General features: G+C 43.3%; 1 pseudogene; it reads left to right on the top strand.

The window, feature by feature from the left end:
• Nucleotides 1–1,032: 1,032 nt before the first annotated feature.
• LOC138990492 (patched domain-containing protein 3-like) lies at nt 1,033–9,965 on the top strand (annotated as a pseudogene).
• The last annotated feature ends 5,828 nt before the right edge of the window (nt 9,966–15,793 follow it).

The raw sequence follows: 15,793 nt of genomic DNA, 5'->3' as shown, positions 1-15,793 counted from the left end.
TTCCCATTTTTTGTTGGTCCAACCAAGAAACAGGCATATGATGTTATTCAAAATGGGTTACATGTTACTTTTTTTCCCATAATTAAGTAGCCACCTTTCTTGGGCTTCCCCGGTTGCTCAGTGGTAAAGAATCTGCCTGCAATGCAGGAGACACAGGAGATTCAGGTTTGATCCCTGGGTGGGGAATATCCCCTAGAGGGAGGGCATGGCAGCCTACTCCACTAATTCTGCCTGGAGACTCCCATGGACAGAGGAGCCTAGTAGGCTAGAGTCCATAGGGTCACAAACGGTCGGACATGACTGAATCGACTGAGCACACACACACACAGCCTCTTTTCTGGAACACACATCTCTAGCAGAGGAGAACCACAAAAATCTTTTAGAAGAAGGCTTTCATTCTTTTGGTTAGCCACAATATATATTAAACCAGCTTTGACATACAGGAGATATTTAGGATTGTCTTTATGGCTAACTGGACTCATAAGTGGGTGAGAAGATCCCTAGACCTGGGCACTTTCATACTGCTTACTTCCATTCATGCTCCTTTGAAGATCAGAGTGGAATTGGCTATTTGCAGTGCATGGCAACCCACTCCGGTACTCTTGCCTGGAAAATCCCATGGACAGAGGAGCCTAGTAGGCTGCAGTCCATGGGGTCGCTAAGAGTCAGACACAACTGAGTGACTTCACTGTCACTTTTCACTTTCATGCATTGGAGGAGGAAATGGAAACCCACTCCAGTGTTCTTGCCTGGAGAATCCCAGGGACAACGGGGCATGGTGGGCTGCTGTCTATGGGGTCACACAGAGTCGGAGACGACTGAAGCGACTTAGCAGCAGCCGCAGTATATCTTTGTTGTTTTGAAAGTCCAGTCAGTGGATTGATGCTTGGCTCGTTGCATAAAAATCAACCAGTATAGTTTGGTAACAGCACAGATTCCCAACTTTTCTGTCTGTGCCTCCCCCTTCTCCCCATCTTCTGTTCAGTTGGTCTGGGTTAGTGCCTGGAAATTAAAGTTCTCCAGCAGACAGGTATGGGAAATACTGTGCAAGAGGGCTCTGAAGAGATGTCTGAGTAAAGAATGTTATGGGTTGCTGGAATTTCAGTATGGAAGCTACCACTGCAAGTTCCATGACTTTTCCCTCCAAATTTACAGGTGTGTCTGTGTACGGAACAAAATGTGGGTCGCAGCCTTTGGAGTCATTTCTGCTGCCTTGGCAGTGGTGAGTGGCTTTGACCTGATGTACATTGGGGTGCCATTTTTGATCATCATTGCAAATTCACCATTTCTTATTGTAGGTGAGTAAAACAAAGCATGAGGCTGCACACTGTGTATGTGGGGGTGTGGGGTGCGTAAAGGAAGGATATTGTGTTAGATTAGGCAAAATAGTTATATATCAGTGACTCTACAGATGCAAAATGAGGAATCAGGAGAAAAAGAAAATCAAATGGAATTATGTGCCTTTCAGTTCAGTTCAGTTCAGTCGCTCAGTTGTGTCCAACTCTTTGTGACCCCATGGACTGCAGCACACCAGACCTCCCTGTTGTCACCCACTCCTGGAATTTACCCAAACTCATGTCCATTGAGTTGGTGATGGCATCCAACCATCTCAGTCTTTGTCTTATGTACCTTTAAGAGTTAGAAAAATTTAGTACCCCAAATGGAAAAACACAGACCAGGGACATGAACAGGCAGTTCACACACACATACACACACACACAGAATCCAAAACACTAATCATTGAAAATATAAGAAAAAAATATTTGACCTTTCCATTAATCAAGGGATGCAAGTTAAACCAAAAGTGAGACACCTTGTCCTTTTATTAGATTAATGAATATTACAGCAAGACTGAAGGTTTGGGGAAGGTTGTATGCAAATAAACACACATTCTGCTGAGGGAAATTTGTAAATTGGTACACGTTTAAAATATAACTTTGCAACAAATCAAAAGACTTAAAAATTTTAAATGGACTCTGACCTGCCAATTCCACTCCTGGTAATTCGTCCTAGTTATTGGACAGGTGCTCACAAAATAGAAGACGTATGTTCATTTCAGTGTGATTTAGAATAGGAAAAAACAAAAACAGGCTAATTGTATGATAGTGTACGGTGAATGATGTTGGATTCGTGATCTCCAAAGAAGAATATTTAGCTTCTTCTCCACCAGGGACCAGACTTGATCACTCAAGAGCTTCTGTGTAGCAGAGTTTTATTAAAGTATAAAAAGGGACAGAGAAAGCTTTTGACATAGACATCAGAAGGGGAGGCAGAGTGCTCCCCAAGCTAGTCTTTTCAAGGCCTTATATACTTTTTTCAGACCCACGCCCACAACATACATCTTAAATGAACAAGATTAGAATGAACAATAGAAAGATATTACCAGACCCACTCCCATAATATCCATTTTAAGATGACAGGATTAGTCAGAAGGTTCTTGTTAAGGAGAAACATGTCCTTGAGCAAGAAGCATTGTTATATTCACTAAGACAAAGCAATGTAGAAAAGACCGTTTGTCCTTTTCTCCTTGGGAGCCTCAGACCTCTTTCTCCTTCTTGAGGGCTCCGGACCCCTTTCTCCTCCTCAGGGACCCTGGTCTTCTTATCAACCTACCTAGGAATTGACTTTCTCATTCCCCCCTTTTCTTTTAGGAGGATCTTGTTGCCAAGGGAAAGGGCCATCGTTTTCATTCCATAACTACTTCCTTCTGTTGAAGGGCATTGTCCCTAAGTTGTTGAGGCAATATATTCTCCTAACTGTCATATTGAGGGTCTCTGATCCAGGGTCCCCAAGTAATAGTTGGAGGAGGCTGTGGCACTCGTAGGAGCCTGGACAACCATTTGTAACTTAGAAGCTTTCAGATGGTTAGAAACAAACCCCATTTTACAGTTACAGATGTAAGGCAAAATACCCATTAAACCAAGTTAAATCATAATCAAAATTAAAAGTCACATTATGTCCATAGTTGAATCAGTCCATTTTAGGGTTGTTAGAAGTCATCAGTGGAGAAGGCAGTGGCACCCCACTCCAGTACTCTTGCCTGGAGAATCCCATGGATGGAGGAGCCTGGTGGGCTGCCGTCTATGGGGTCGCACAGAGTTGGACACGACTGAAGCGACTTAGCAGCAGCAACAGAAGTCATCAGAAGAAGACGAGATATCATATATGCTTGTTGTCAGTGCAGGTATTCACAGAGCTGAAGAAAGTCCTTTCCTTGTAGTGGAGAAACCCACCATGCCAAGCCTTTGCTGACAAGGTTGAAAACCTGAAAGCTGAGTCACATAGTTAATTCTAAGGTTTCAGGATGTATGACAAGATCTGTGCATGAAAACAGTCTCATAGAGACAGTCCCTTCTTAGGGGCAGTTCAAGCCCTCGTTAAAGTCATGGGTAAAACTTTAAACCAACTGTCTTGTGTTTCCTGAGTTAGCTCACATGGATGGCCTTTAATAATGGCATTCGCCTTTCCAGCCTTTCCTGAAGATGGGGGTCTCTAGGAACAGTGTAAGGAATATTCTATTCCTGGAAGTCTTGACACCCCTTGAGTTACAGTAGCTTCAAGATGGAACATTGTTGCTCTGAACTTTAGAGTTTAAGATCCCCCTTAACATCATGAGAAGTCAGTATAGTAAGGTTTCACCCATTCCTTAACCTCAGGCTTTAGTGGATACTGCTTTTGATGTGAAAATAAGTGAGGGGTTTTGAGCTTGATAACAACAGGAACAGCATTTTGTGCTCAACCCACAGTTTTTCCATCAGTGCACACTCTAGGATTTACATTTTGTTCACTTAAAAGAGCAGGCTCCATATTCATGAAAACAGAGGCTGGACCATGTTCAGTATATGCCTCCTTAGAAGGGGTGAGGGAGACTCCAGCTTGATCAGAACCTTGTGAGAAAACAGCACGGAGACCCAGTTGCAGCTTAAAAGATGACTGAAATAATAGCGTTTGACTCATCCTGACAGTCCCATAACAATAGTGCATCAGGAGGAAAGCGGACCAGGGGCTTCAGTGAGCACAGAGAAAGTTGCCCCAGTGTGCAAAAGAAAATCTATCCATTGGCCCCCCACAGTTATTAATCCCCAGGGTTCCACAGGTGTAATTAGAATGGGACCTTGTATGGGGACCCCCAGGCACTTTCAGTCCCGGTTGCCTTGAGAGTCCAACCCCTGGGGCCTGTGTCTCAGAGGGCGGCCTCTCCTCAGGTGTGGTCATTTTATAGACCGGACGTGGAGCCGGGCACAGCTTAGATGCCTGAGGGCAAATCCAGCTAGAGATGCCTCTGTTTCCACCGTAATAACAAGTCCACCCCTTTTCACCTAGGTTACTCTGGGCACTTTTCCTCAGTCTGTTTCAGAGTTGATCTAAGAGCCATTGTCGGGGCTTCATTCTTTTGTCAGTTTTTTTTCTCCTACTTTCCTCCTTGTATTCTTTACTATGATATACCATCTGAGCCAGCTTTAACAGTCTTTTAAAGACTGATTTGGTCCAAATGCCTGTTTTCATCACTTATGGCAGATATCTGGAGCTGACTGAGTGAGAAATCTATTTTTCAGATTATTCCTTCCTCTGTATTTTTGGGATCAAAGTCAGTAAACTTGTGGAGAGCCTCTTGTAGTCTATCTAGGAATTTTTCAGGAGATTTTTTCTCTCCCTGTTCTGTGTCAGCCAACTTAGCATAGTGTAAAGTCTTAGTGCGCACTGGCATGAATCCTTCAAGAACACACCTGGAAAAGTAGTTCTGATCCCACCTTCGTTTAGGCATGCTATAGTCACAGTCTGGCTTGTCATGGGAAGTGCTTGGCTCCCAGGAAGGAGGAGAGCTATTTTGTGCTTCCTCTTTCCCCTTGTCTCATCCTCAAGCCATTCATCTTCAAAAGTAGTAGCTTCTCCCAAAACTCGAGTTCTCGAGTCAGGAGTCAGCATCTGTCCCAAGACATACGTTACATCTCTCCAAGTAAGGTCATAAAGTTAGTCCTCTAAAGGCTTTTATGAAATGGGACTGTTTGAGTTTCTACTGAGACTGAGGCATCCCCTTCTGGAAGGGTGCCCTGAGTCAGCCTGTTTAGTTGGGAGCCCTAGATACAGGGGCAAAGTAAGAGAAGAGGAGGCTGCTGAAGGTTTGACAGCCAAATCTGCACCCTTAGGACATAAGTCTTGCATGTCTCGCAGAGAGATAAAGAGCAACACATATGGCAGTTCTACCCATTTCTCTTGTTTTCTACAGAACTGATCTAATTGTGAAACAGTATTATAATTGAGACCCTTCAGCTGACCAGTGTTCCCCATCTTCCAAAGGCTACCATGGCCATTTGGTATCAAAGACAAAGATCAGGCATGTCTTTTTTAAACTCTGGGAATCAAAATTGTCCCCATTTAAAAAAATACATTTTAAAGAGGTGGTTCTGGATCTGCTAGCTCCCATCTGTGAAAGTGAAGTCACTCAGTCGTGTCCGACTCTTTGCGACCCCGTGGACTGTAGCCTACCAGCCTCCTCCATCCATGGGATTCTCTAGGCAAGAATACTGGAGTCAGTTGCCATTTCCTTCTCCAGGGGATCTTCCCAACCCAGCGATCGAACTCGGGTCTCCCGCACTGCAGGCAGATGCTTTACCCTCTGAGCCACCAGGGAAGCTCCCATCTGTAAGAGAGAAAAAAGCAGCATCCACAGCCGTGGCTTCTTTCCACCGGAGGTGTCCCTCCCTGCTCTAGATTGGGGTGTAGACAGACGTTCCACCGAAGCTTTCCTTCCCTGCTTGGACTTAGTCTGTCCCTTACTGACAAAGGTGACTTATCAGTCCCTCCCAGTTCCACCACCGAGGTGGGGTGGAGATGCACCAGGGGTAGGCCTGATGGCATCCCAGACTGATGTCCAGTTCCTCACCATGAAGACCTTTGTCTGATTTTCACTCCTCCTCTGATGCCACCTGGGGTGGAGCAGAGTAGCTTTCCTGGAGTGTTTCCCAAGCTCGTCTTCTAGGGGAAGCATCCATGTTCCATGTGTGTATGCACATTCCCGAGTACAGTCCTGAACACAGTAGAAGCTTTGGGTTATAAAGAGACGAACAAGAAATCCAAGATGTCTCTTTTTAGTGTTGCCACACCAGTATATGTGACAGCAAAAGAGAGACTGGAGGGTCAGCCAGTGAGGAAAAAGTGATTTCTGTGCTAAACTTACTAGGGCCAATCCTTCCAGTTCATTCCCAGAGATTCCACAAAAGGAATATCTAGGGAGTTGAGAGACAAGCCATTGGAGAGCTTTCTCTGGTCTGCTGAGAGCTAGCACTACCAAAGGAAGCCCACTGCACTTCCAAGTTGACCAGATCCTGCAATTCCCAGTCTGTGTCTTCAAAAACCTCATGATCAGGGGCAATGCTTCTACCCACATAGATCAGAGGCATAGCCATGACAAAGACTTACTTTTAGGACTCTGGACCCTGAGGCAGCCAGCCAAGAGAATGACCTCTAGCCTGAGAGATGTTCCTGGAACTAGAGCTCCACCTTGCTCCCAAACGTGCCCTTGTAACTTTCAGCTCCTAGCAAGGCTAGGCGCTTTCATCCATATAGTTTGAGGTCTAAGTAAAAGTACGGAGTAACGGCATGGATCACAAGTCCCTTGAAAGTCTATGATCTGACAGGTTAGGTTAGTAGTTCTAATTCCCCACACAATTATGGAATGGTCAAAGAGACCAGGAAAAGCTGACCAAGAAAGGAAAATTTGGTCCACACGCTTCACCCATTTCTGGCCCTTCCCCTCACAGGGATGTTGGGTGTCTCTTGGCATTGGGAGGTCGGTATATAAACCCCGACAAACCTTCCATTTTGGGGTCTGCCTTCAGTCATTATAACGCACCACAAAACCCCAGTGCAGGGTTCATCACTTGCTTTGCACAGGACATGTCATTCATTCACACAAGCACACTGCAAGATCAGTGAGACCTTGAGAGACAGGCAAAGAAAACCATTTGAATTCATCTTGTTAATTTTAAATGGATGTTTAAACAATGCAGAGACTCTGTTTTTTTCTCTAACAAGTGTTGGAGTTGACAACATGTTTATTATGATTTCTGCCTGGCAGAAGACCAGCCTCATGGATAGCTTAAGCGAGCAGATGTCCGATGTCTATTCAAAAGTGGCAGTATCCATTACAATCACCACCATCACCAATGTCCTGGCCTCCTATACAGGAATTATGACCTCTTTCATAATAATAAAGAGAACCTGACCTCTTTCAGGTCCATGCAATACTTTTACATTTATATAGGAACAACCCTGCTCTTTTGTTATTTTCATAACATCGTGTGTTTTGGAGTGTTTATGGCCATGGATGGTAAAAGAGAAGTAGTCTATCTACGCTGGCTGAAGAAGCAGGAAACTCCTGACCAAAAAATGTTCCTCATTAAAAAAGTCCTTTTGCCTCCCAGGTAATTTTCTCCAAGCTGAACATAAAGCTGATCTCCATCCAATGAATCTATTCTTTTTTCAATTTATTTTTTATTGAAGGGTAATTGCTTTACAGAATTTTGTTTTCAATCAAACCTCAACATGAATCAGCCATAGGTATACAAATGTCACCTCCCTTTTGAAACTCCCTCCCATCTCCCTCCCCATCTCACTCCTCTAGGTTGATTCAGGGCCCCTGTTTGAGTTTCCTGAGCCATACAGCAAATTTCCGTTGGCTATCTATTTTACATATGGAATCCAGTGCATCTATTCTTTAGAGAATATTTTAGTACTTTACTCACAAGCACCGAGTCCAGGTTTTTTGTAGTGCTCCTATACTTTGTACATCATAAGTAGTATATACGGGTGTTTCTGAGTGCAGGAAGGTTTAGACTTCCGAAATTTGGCAAGTGATGACTCCTACACCACACAATATAGTAATGTAGAAGAATATTTTTCAAGTTATGGTCCCAGGGTTATGGTTATCATTACTGAATCTTGACTATTGGGATAAAAATACTAGGCAAAAATTGGAAAAATGTCTGGCACATTTTGAAAACAGTGAGTATGTAGATAAAAATCTTACAGAGTTTTGGTTATGAGAATATATGAAATATATGGAAAACCTCCATCAAGATAAAAATGGTGACAGCTTTTCTGAGCAATAAATGCACTTTTTAATTGGAATTTCCACTTTAAATGGAATGTGTATAACATTAATATTACATCATCACAGGTAAACATTTGTTCCCAGGCCTTCATTCAAACCATGAGTATGTCTTCTTCAAGCAATAAGAAACTGATGTTACACCAGTTCCGAGACATGGCCGAGAAGTGTCAAGTTCCCCTAATGGTATACAACCAGGCTTTCATATATTTTCATCAGTATTCTGCAATATTAGAAAACACTGTTCAAATGTGACTGTTGCATCAACAGCTATGTTCATTGTTTCCTTATTGTTAATTCCTCATCCCGTATGTTCTTTGTGGGCAACTTTTGCTATTGCTTCTGTGATTATGCGCCTCTTGGGTTTTATGGCCTTCTGGAATGTCAATCTTGATTCCATAGCCATGATTAATCTTGTCATTTGTATAGGGTTTTCTTTTGACTTTTCTGCTCACATTTCCTGTGTGTTTGTTTCGAGTTCAGAGCCCTCAGTAAACTGAAAAACCATTGAGGCATTGTATCTGCTAGGCTACCCTGTGTTACAAAGTGCATTTTCAACAATAATAGGCGTGTGTGTCCTGTCTGCAGCTAAAGCATACATCTTCAGGACATTTTTTAAGATTGTTTCTTGTGGTGGTATTTGGAGCTGCTCATGGTCTAATTTTGTATCCCAGTATTCCTAACTGTTTTTTGAAAGTTAGTTTGAACAAGCACTGACAAATCAAAGACCAATTATAGAATTCCTGATTAGCCCAGCCCAATCTGATGAAAACGCACCATTAAGAATAGTCAATAAACTAAAAGCAAAGGCATGTTTCCTTGGCTTGAAAATACCGTTTAAAAATGTTACTTAAAATATCCTGAGAGAGGAGAGAACAACATGGTGGAGGAGAGGTGGACGTGGAGTACATCTCTCTCCACATATATATCACCAGTACACCTTCAGACACAGAAGTGCATGCAGAACACCAGCTGAGAGTGGACAGGAGTACCTGACTGGTGGAAAAGAATACATAGACCCATGCAAAACTTGGTAGGATGAAGGAACTAGGGGGCAAAACAGGAGTGGGAGATCACAGATGCCTATTCAGGACTACAAATGCGTGCCATTCTAATCATAACCCCCAAAATTAAGTTTCTGGGGATACGATTTCTCAGGATAGATTTAAACAGCCAATACTGCTTGGCAGGGGTTGTACTCCAAAATAGACAAGAGATAGATCTCCTGATCCCTGAACAAGGAGGAACTTGAACCATCTTGAATGAGACGTGTTGTTTCTGGGTAAATATCTCCAGCCAAGTTAAAGAAAGTCTCACAGTCCTCAAGAAAAACATTCAGATCCTACAGGATCTCAAAGAACGAGCTGCAGAGTTTTTGAGGTGGCTACAATCTCTCTTTGGGGGCTCTTCTCCTGGCGATGGGGAATTTGGAGTTGGCTAATGCCCCTACTAATCTCTGTTATCACCATATTGATGCTGCCTATGATTGCTCCGTGTATTGTTGATTAACCCATTTAGTCTCAACATGCAATGCCAGTTCAACAAGAGTAAATAAAATTACACCCAACCACGGAAAATATCACTTACTCTTAGATGAACACCACTATAAGGACTCTGAGGCTTCAGACTAGCAAGAGGGGGAGGTCCAGTGCCCCTCGCTATCCCCACTCAGCTGGAAGTAGCCAGAGAAAGCTTGACGTCTCTATTCCCAAAGAAATGGGCCTCCTATCTCTTGAGGTGGGAATGTTAGTTAGAATAGGAAAAATAGGAAAAAGGAGTCCAAAATGGTGGCGGCTAAAAGACAAAGAAAGGAAAAAGCATGCGAAAGTGGAACCAAAGAAAATCTGAGGACCGGACCAAGATGGATCGAGGCCTCCCCTTTGGGATTGGCCTGCTCTCACACCTCGAGGGTGTACTTTTCTTTGCTTGCTGAATAAAACTCTGAGCTGTAAGCGAGCTGTAACACTGGTCCGCTGTTTCAAATCTGTGCTCTGGAAAGACAGAACTGAGGAAATCACATACTTAAGCGACATATCTACACATTTTATTTATTATCACAATGAAACCTTTTTTAGAGTTTACTAATAAAATTGTTTTACCTGTAGTATGATAGAATTGTAAATAATATGATTAGAAGGCATGCCAATTGAAACAAGGGGACCACTGTCATAGAATTTGCCTCAAATTCCAGTTGTCTAGAAAGTGATGAAAAGTAGACAACCTGCCACAAAAATATATTCAGGTAAATGACTTTCAATTTGATATTGTGTGTGAGTTACATATGATACTGAAAACTACAGCTTATTAATTTAAATATTAAAATTCAGTAAAAAATCAAAATATATGGATTATGATTTTAAAATAAAGAAGGTAATAAAGATTTTCTTCTTCCCACAAATCTCTGGCATGCTTTTCAAAGTTTCTTTAAAAAAATCTAAAGTTTAAAACTCCTGAATACACAAAATCTGAATCTTATATAAAACTGTGAAAGCACTTAAGAACTATAGACATTATTTCTTTTTCTAAACTTCTATTCAGTCCTTATTTTTTACTATTTTAATTGTACAAACATCATTTCAGAAAGGCCTGAGTATTAAAAGGCTTTTTCCAGAAGATATCTTCTCATTTTCACCAGTTTTATTCAGAGTATTAGGTTTGCCAGCCCCAAAATTACTGAACAGATAATATGTCCTGGCACTATAAATTTACTTTTAAAATGCTCATCTTTCTTTCTCAAAAACATCATGGAACTTTTGTTTAAAGTTTTGTTTTTTTATTCCAGTGAACTCAAACAAAGTTTAGGGGGCTCCCAGAAACAGCAAAGGCTTAAACTGAAAGCAAGAATTACAGAGTAATTTGACCAGAAAAACCAAACTAAACCTGAAGATCAACGTCTGTACTGAACAGACCTCCCTGAGAATGTACAATTTGTGTTTTTAACCAGAATGTTACCAAGGATTTAAGATTTGTGGCATTTTTTGTTTGTTTGTTTGTTTGTTTTACATCCTATCTCTTTTTACTTAAAAAAAAAAATGATTGGAGTATAGTTGCTTTATAGTGTTGTGTTAGTTTCATGTGTACAGCAAAGTGAATCAGTTATACACATATCCACTCTTTTTTAGAATCTATTGTGGCTTTCTTCAGTGTGCTATTTTAAGAAAGTTGGATTATGGATCAAATAAAGCAGAGCACACCTAGCTTCCAGTCAAGGGCTCTATCTGATAATCCGGGAGCGCTGCTGCTATGGTCCTTGGAACGAGTGCTCTTATCCCTCCCGCCTTCTCCTGGCCTCCCATAAACCCCAGCCACTAGGTACCTGGATCTTCTTCAAGGCCAGACTCTCTTCAAGGCTGCCAACGTTCATCAGGAAATGGATCATCCACGCCTTGCTACGTTCATTTTCCTCTCCTTCACCTGTCTTCAGGTAGTACTGCAGCCGCATGGCTTTGGCCTGGAGGAGTAACTGGCTCAGCCCCATACTCTCGCCAAGACAGTTCCTCCCAGGATGTTGGCCAGGTTGACGATCTGACTGGCTAGGCTGTAGATGGGGAAGGTGATGGTTTTCAGGTTGAGGCCCCTGTTCCTTTTTCAGGCGAACAAGAGTGGGTTGGGGGGTCCGGGGGACACAGGAGCCCTGGTTCTTAGTGCACACCTTGCTGTAGGGGATCTGGGTTCTGTTGTCCTGGGTCACAGTCAGAGCCTGCACCGCACCGTCCACCTTGCTGATTTCTTCTAAGATGTCCGGCTCCAGTGGGTGTCTCGGTGTTGGAGACCACGAGGATGGAGGCATAAGGGACCTCGGTGCACTTCCTGGAGATGGAGAAGATGAGAGAGTTGTTGGCAGTGAAATGTTCCTGCACAAAGCATTGCTCAGCCTTGGCAGGGCTCCCTATCGGGGTGTACTGCTCCTCCAGGTCTTCTTCTTCATCCTGGGGCAGGTAAATCAGGCCAGTGCTGAGGACAGCCATTAACACCATGGACAGCAGCAGGAAGAGCCAGGGGTGCGAGCCCACCTTGCAGCCCAACTGAAGGCCCAAGACAGTGGTGGCTCCAGGCAGTCAGTGTGGCAGTGGGGCCGCTGGGCCATTTGGTTCTGTCTGTGATACTGGTGGAAGTAGTGGAGTCTCGACCGCAACTCAGGAAGGGGCTCTGTGTTCTGTCCCGCCACCCAGCCAAGCTCGGTTCCTTGTCTTGACCCGAGGCCAAGGGCGGCTCAGGCTCTAGGCCAGGCCCTGTGGAGAGACAGATCTCTCTCCCCAGGTCAGGTCCGGACTCCAACCTGGGCCCCCGGGACTGGACACAGGCTCTTATCCCGCCTCGCGCTGAACCTCTGGTGCAAACTTGAGGGATTAAGGCTCATTTCCAGGAATAAAGACCAGGTTCCCATACAGCACAGAAGATCAGAAAAGAGCTGTTGGACAGAGCGCCCGTCTCCAGCACCCAATGGTTTCCTGGAGAAGTTCCAAGCGAGTCTTTGAACCCGGGCTGCTCACACCTGAATGCTAGAGAGTCTGTGGCAGTCACATGGTGGCCTCAGTTCAGTTCAGGTCAATTACTCAGTCATGTCTGACTCTTTGCGAACCCATGGACTGCAGCATGCCAGGCCTCCCTGTCCTTCACCACCTCCCTGAGCTTGCTGAAACTCATGTCCATGAAGTAGTGATGCCTTCCAACCATCTCATCCTCTGTTGTCCCCTTCTCCTCCCACCTTCAATCTTTCCCAGCCTCAGGGTCTTTTCCAATAAGTCAGTTCTTTGCATCAGGTGGCGAAGTATTGGAGTTTCAGCCTCAGCATCAGCCCTCCCAATGAATATTCAGGACTGATTTCCTTTAGAATGGACTGGTTGGATCTCCTTGCAGTTCAAGGGACTCTCAAGTCTTCTCCAACACCACAGTTCAAAAGCATCAGTTCTTCAGCAGTCAGCTCTCTTTTTACTCCAACTCTCACATCCATACATGACTACTGGAAAAACCATAGCTTTGACTGGACAGACCTTTGTTGGCAAAGTAATGTCTCTGCTTCTTAATATGCTCTCTAGGTTGGTCATAGCTTTTCTTCCAAGGAGCAAGTGTCTTTTAGTTTCATGGCTGCAGTCACCATCTGCAGTGATTTTGGAGCCCAAGAAAAGGAAAGTCTCTCTTTTCCATTGTTTCCCCATTTATTTGCCATAAAGTGATGGGACCACATGCCATGGTTTAACTAGCCCCAAATTTGTCTCTGGCACCCACCTTCTCAGGATTTAGTTAGTACAAGAAGCACTTCTTAAAGGCAAATGAAATGAGTGCTTACATGACTCAGAATTAACTGGGAGAATCTGGCTTGTTCACAGACAGAGACACTCACACACACACCCGCACACAAAAGGCACAGATTTTCCCTGTGTTCTAAGTGGCAGGTTTTACCTTTGAGGGGATCATCCAGAAGCATGGTTCTCAGGTAAGCATTTGGTGAACTGGTACACATCATTTAGTTATTCTTTACAGACACGTTCTCCTTGTAAAAATTTCAAAGTAAATGCATAAAATAAAAGTGGGAATAGAAGAACCCAAACTTCCTTCTATCATGTTCCTCTTCTTTTTTTTTTCTTCACGTTCCTCTTCTTAATGGAAGTGTTAAAAAGTGGGAGTTTATCCTTACCATTTTCTTTGCATTTGCAAGCAGGTCCAGATATATGCAAGGGTATCTTTTTCATATTATTGTACTATCTGTGTATGTATCAAACCCAGATTCAAGCCCTGGGTTGGGAAAATCCCCTGGCAAAGGGAAAGGCTACCCAGTCCGGTATTCTGGCCTGAAGAATTCCCTGGACTGTATAGTCCATGTGGTGGCAAAGAGTCAGACAGGACTGAGCAAAAAGAAAAAAAAAAAAAAATCTCTGTATGCAGATTATATTTTTCACCAAATACATCAAAGGATCATAACATGTGACTGTATATAGGTTTACCTTATTCTTTTGAATAGCTTTATTTAGCCATAATGCTATTTAGAGATCAGTAGATTGTTTATGGAATTCCAGTTGAGCTATTCCAAATCCTGAAAGATGATGCTGTGAAAGTGCTGCACTCAATATGCCACCAAATTTGGAAAACTCAGCAGTAGCCACAGGACTGGAAAAGGTCAGTTTTCATTCCAATCCCAAACAAAGGCAATGCCAAAGAACGCTCAAACTACTGCACAGTTGCACTCATCTCACACGCTAGTAAAGTAATGCTCAAAATTCTCCAAGCCAGGCTTCAGCAATACGTGAACCGTGAACTTCCAGATGTTCAAGCTGGTTTTAGAAAAGGCAAGGAACCAGAGATCAAATTGCCAGCATCCACTGGATCATGGAAAAAGCAAGAGAGTTCCAGAAAAACATCTATTTCTGCTTTATTGACTATGCCAAAGCCTTTGACTGTGTGGATCACAATAAATTTTGGTAAATTCTGAAAGAGATGGGAATACCAGATCACCTGACCTGCCTCTTGAGAAACCTATATGCAGGTCAGGAAGCAACAGTTAGAACTGGACATGGAACAACTGACTGGTTCCAAATAGGAAAAGGTGTATGTCAAGACTGTATATTGTCACCCTGCTTATTTAACTTGTATGCAGAGTACATCATGAGAAACGCTGGGCTGGATGAAGCACAAGCTGGAATCAAGATTGCTGGGAGAAATATCAATAGCCTCAGATATGCAGATGACACCACCCTTATGGCAGAAAGTGAAGAGGAACTAAAAAGCCTCTTGATGAAAGTGAAAGTGGAGAGTGAAAAAGTTGGCTTAAAGCTCAACATTCAGAAAACGAAGATCATGGCATCTTGTCCCATCACTTCATGGGAAATAGATGGGGAAACAGTGGAACAGTGTCAGACTTTATTTTTTGGGGCTCCAAAATCACTGCAGATGGTGATTGCAGCCATGAAATTAAAAGAGGCTTACTCCTTGGAAGAAAAGTTATGACCAACCTAGATAGCATATTAAAAAGCAGAGACATTACTTTGCCAACAAAGGTCTGTCTAGTCAAGGCTATGGTTTTTCCAGTGGTCGTGTATGGATGTGAGAGTTGGACTGTGAAGAAAGTTGAGCGCTGAAGAATTGATGCTTTTGAACTGTGGTGTTGGAGAAGACTTTTGAGAGTCCCTTGGACTGCAAGGAGATCCAACCAGTGCATTCTGAAGGAGATCAGCCGTGGGATTTCTTTGGCAGGAATGATACTAAAGCTGAAACTCCAGTACTTTGGCCACCTCATGCAAAGAGTTGACTCATTGGAAAAGACTCTGATGCTGGGAGGGACTAGGGGCAGGAGGAGAAGGGGATGACAGAGGATGAGATGGCTGGATGGCATCACTGACTGAATGGACATGAGTCTGAGTGAATTCTGGGAGTTGGTGATGGACAGGGAGGCCTGGCGTGCTGCGATTCATGGGGTTGCAAAGAGTTGGACATGACTGAGCGACTGAACTGAATTGAGATTGTTTATTACCTAACTTGCCTAGGATCACACTCCCATTGTTTTGTTTAACCACGTGGCACATTGCATTTTGCACACTGATTAATTTCCATTGTCTTCAAAAGACAAATTTTTGCCTTCCTTTTTAGAATCCCTGTTTCATACTGGAATAAGAGATCACATATCACAGTGCCTAAGATTATGGCCTCACATCATGTTCTCATCCTAGGGAGTCCTGTTTCTATGGT

The sequence above is a fragment of the Bos mutus genome, chromosome 13 (assembly GCF_027580195.1).
Source record: "Bos mutus isolate GX-2022 chromosome 13, NWIPB_WYAK_1.1, whole genome shotgun sequence".
NCBI classification, from domain to species: Eukaryota; Metazoa; Chordata; class Mammalia; order Artiodactyla; family Bovidae; genus Bos; species Bos mutus.
This window is presented reverse-complemented; position numbering and strand designations above follow the sequence as displayed.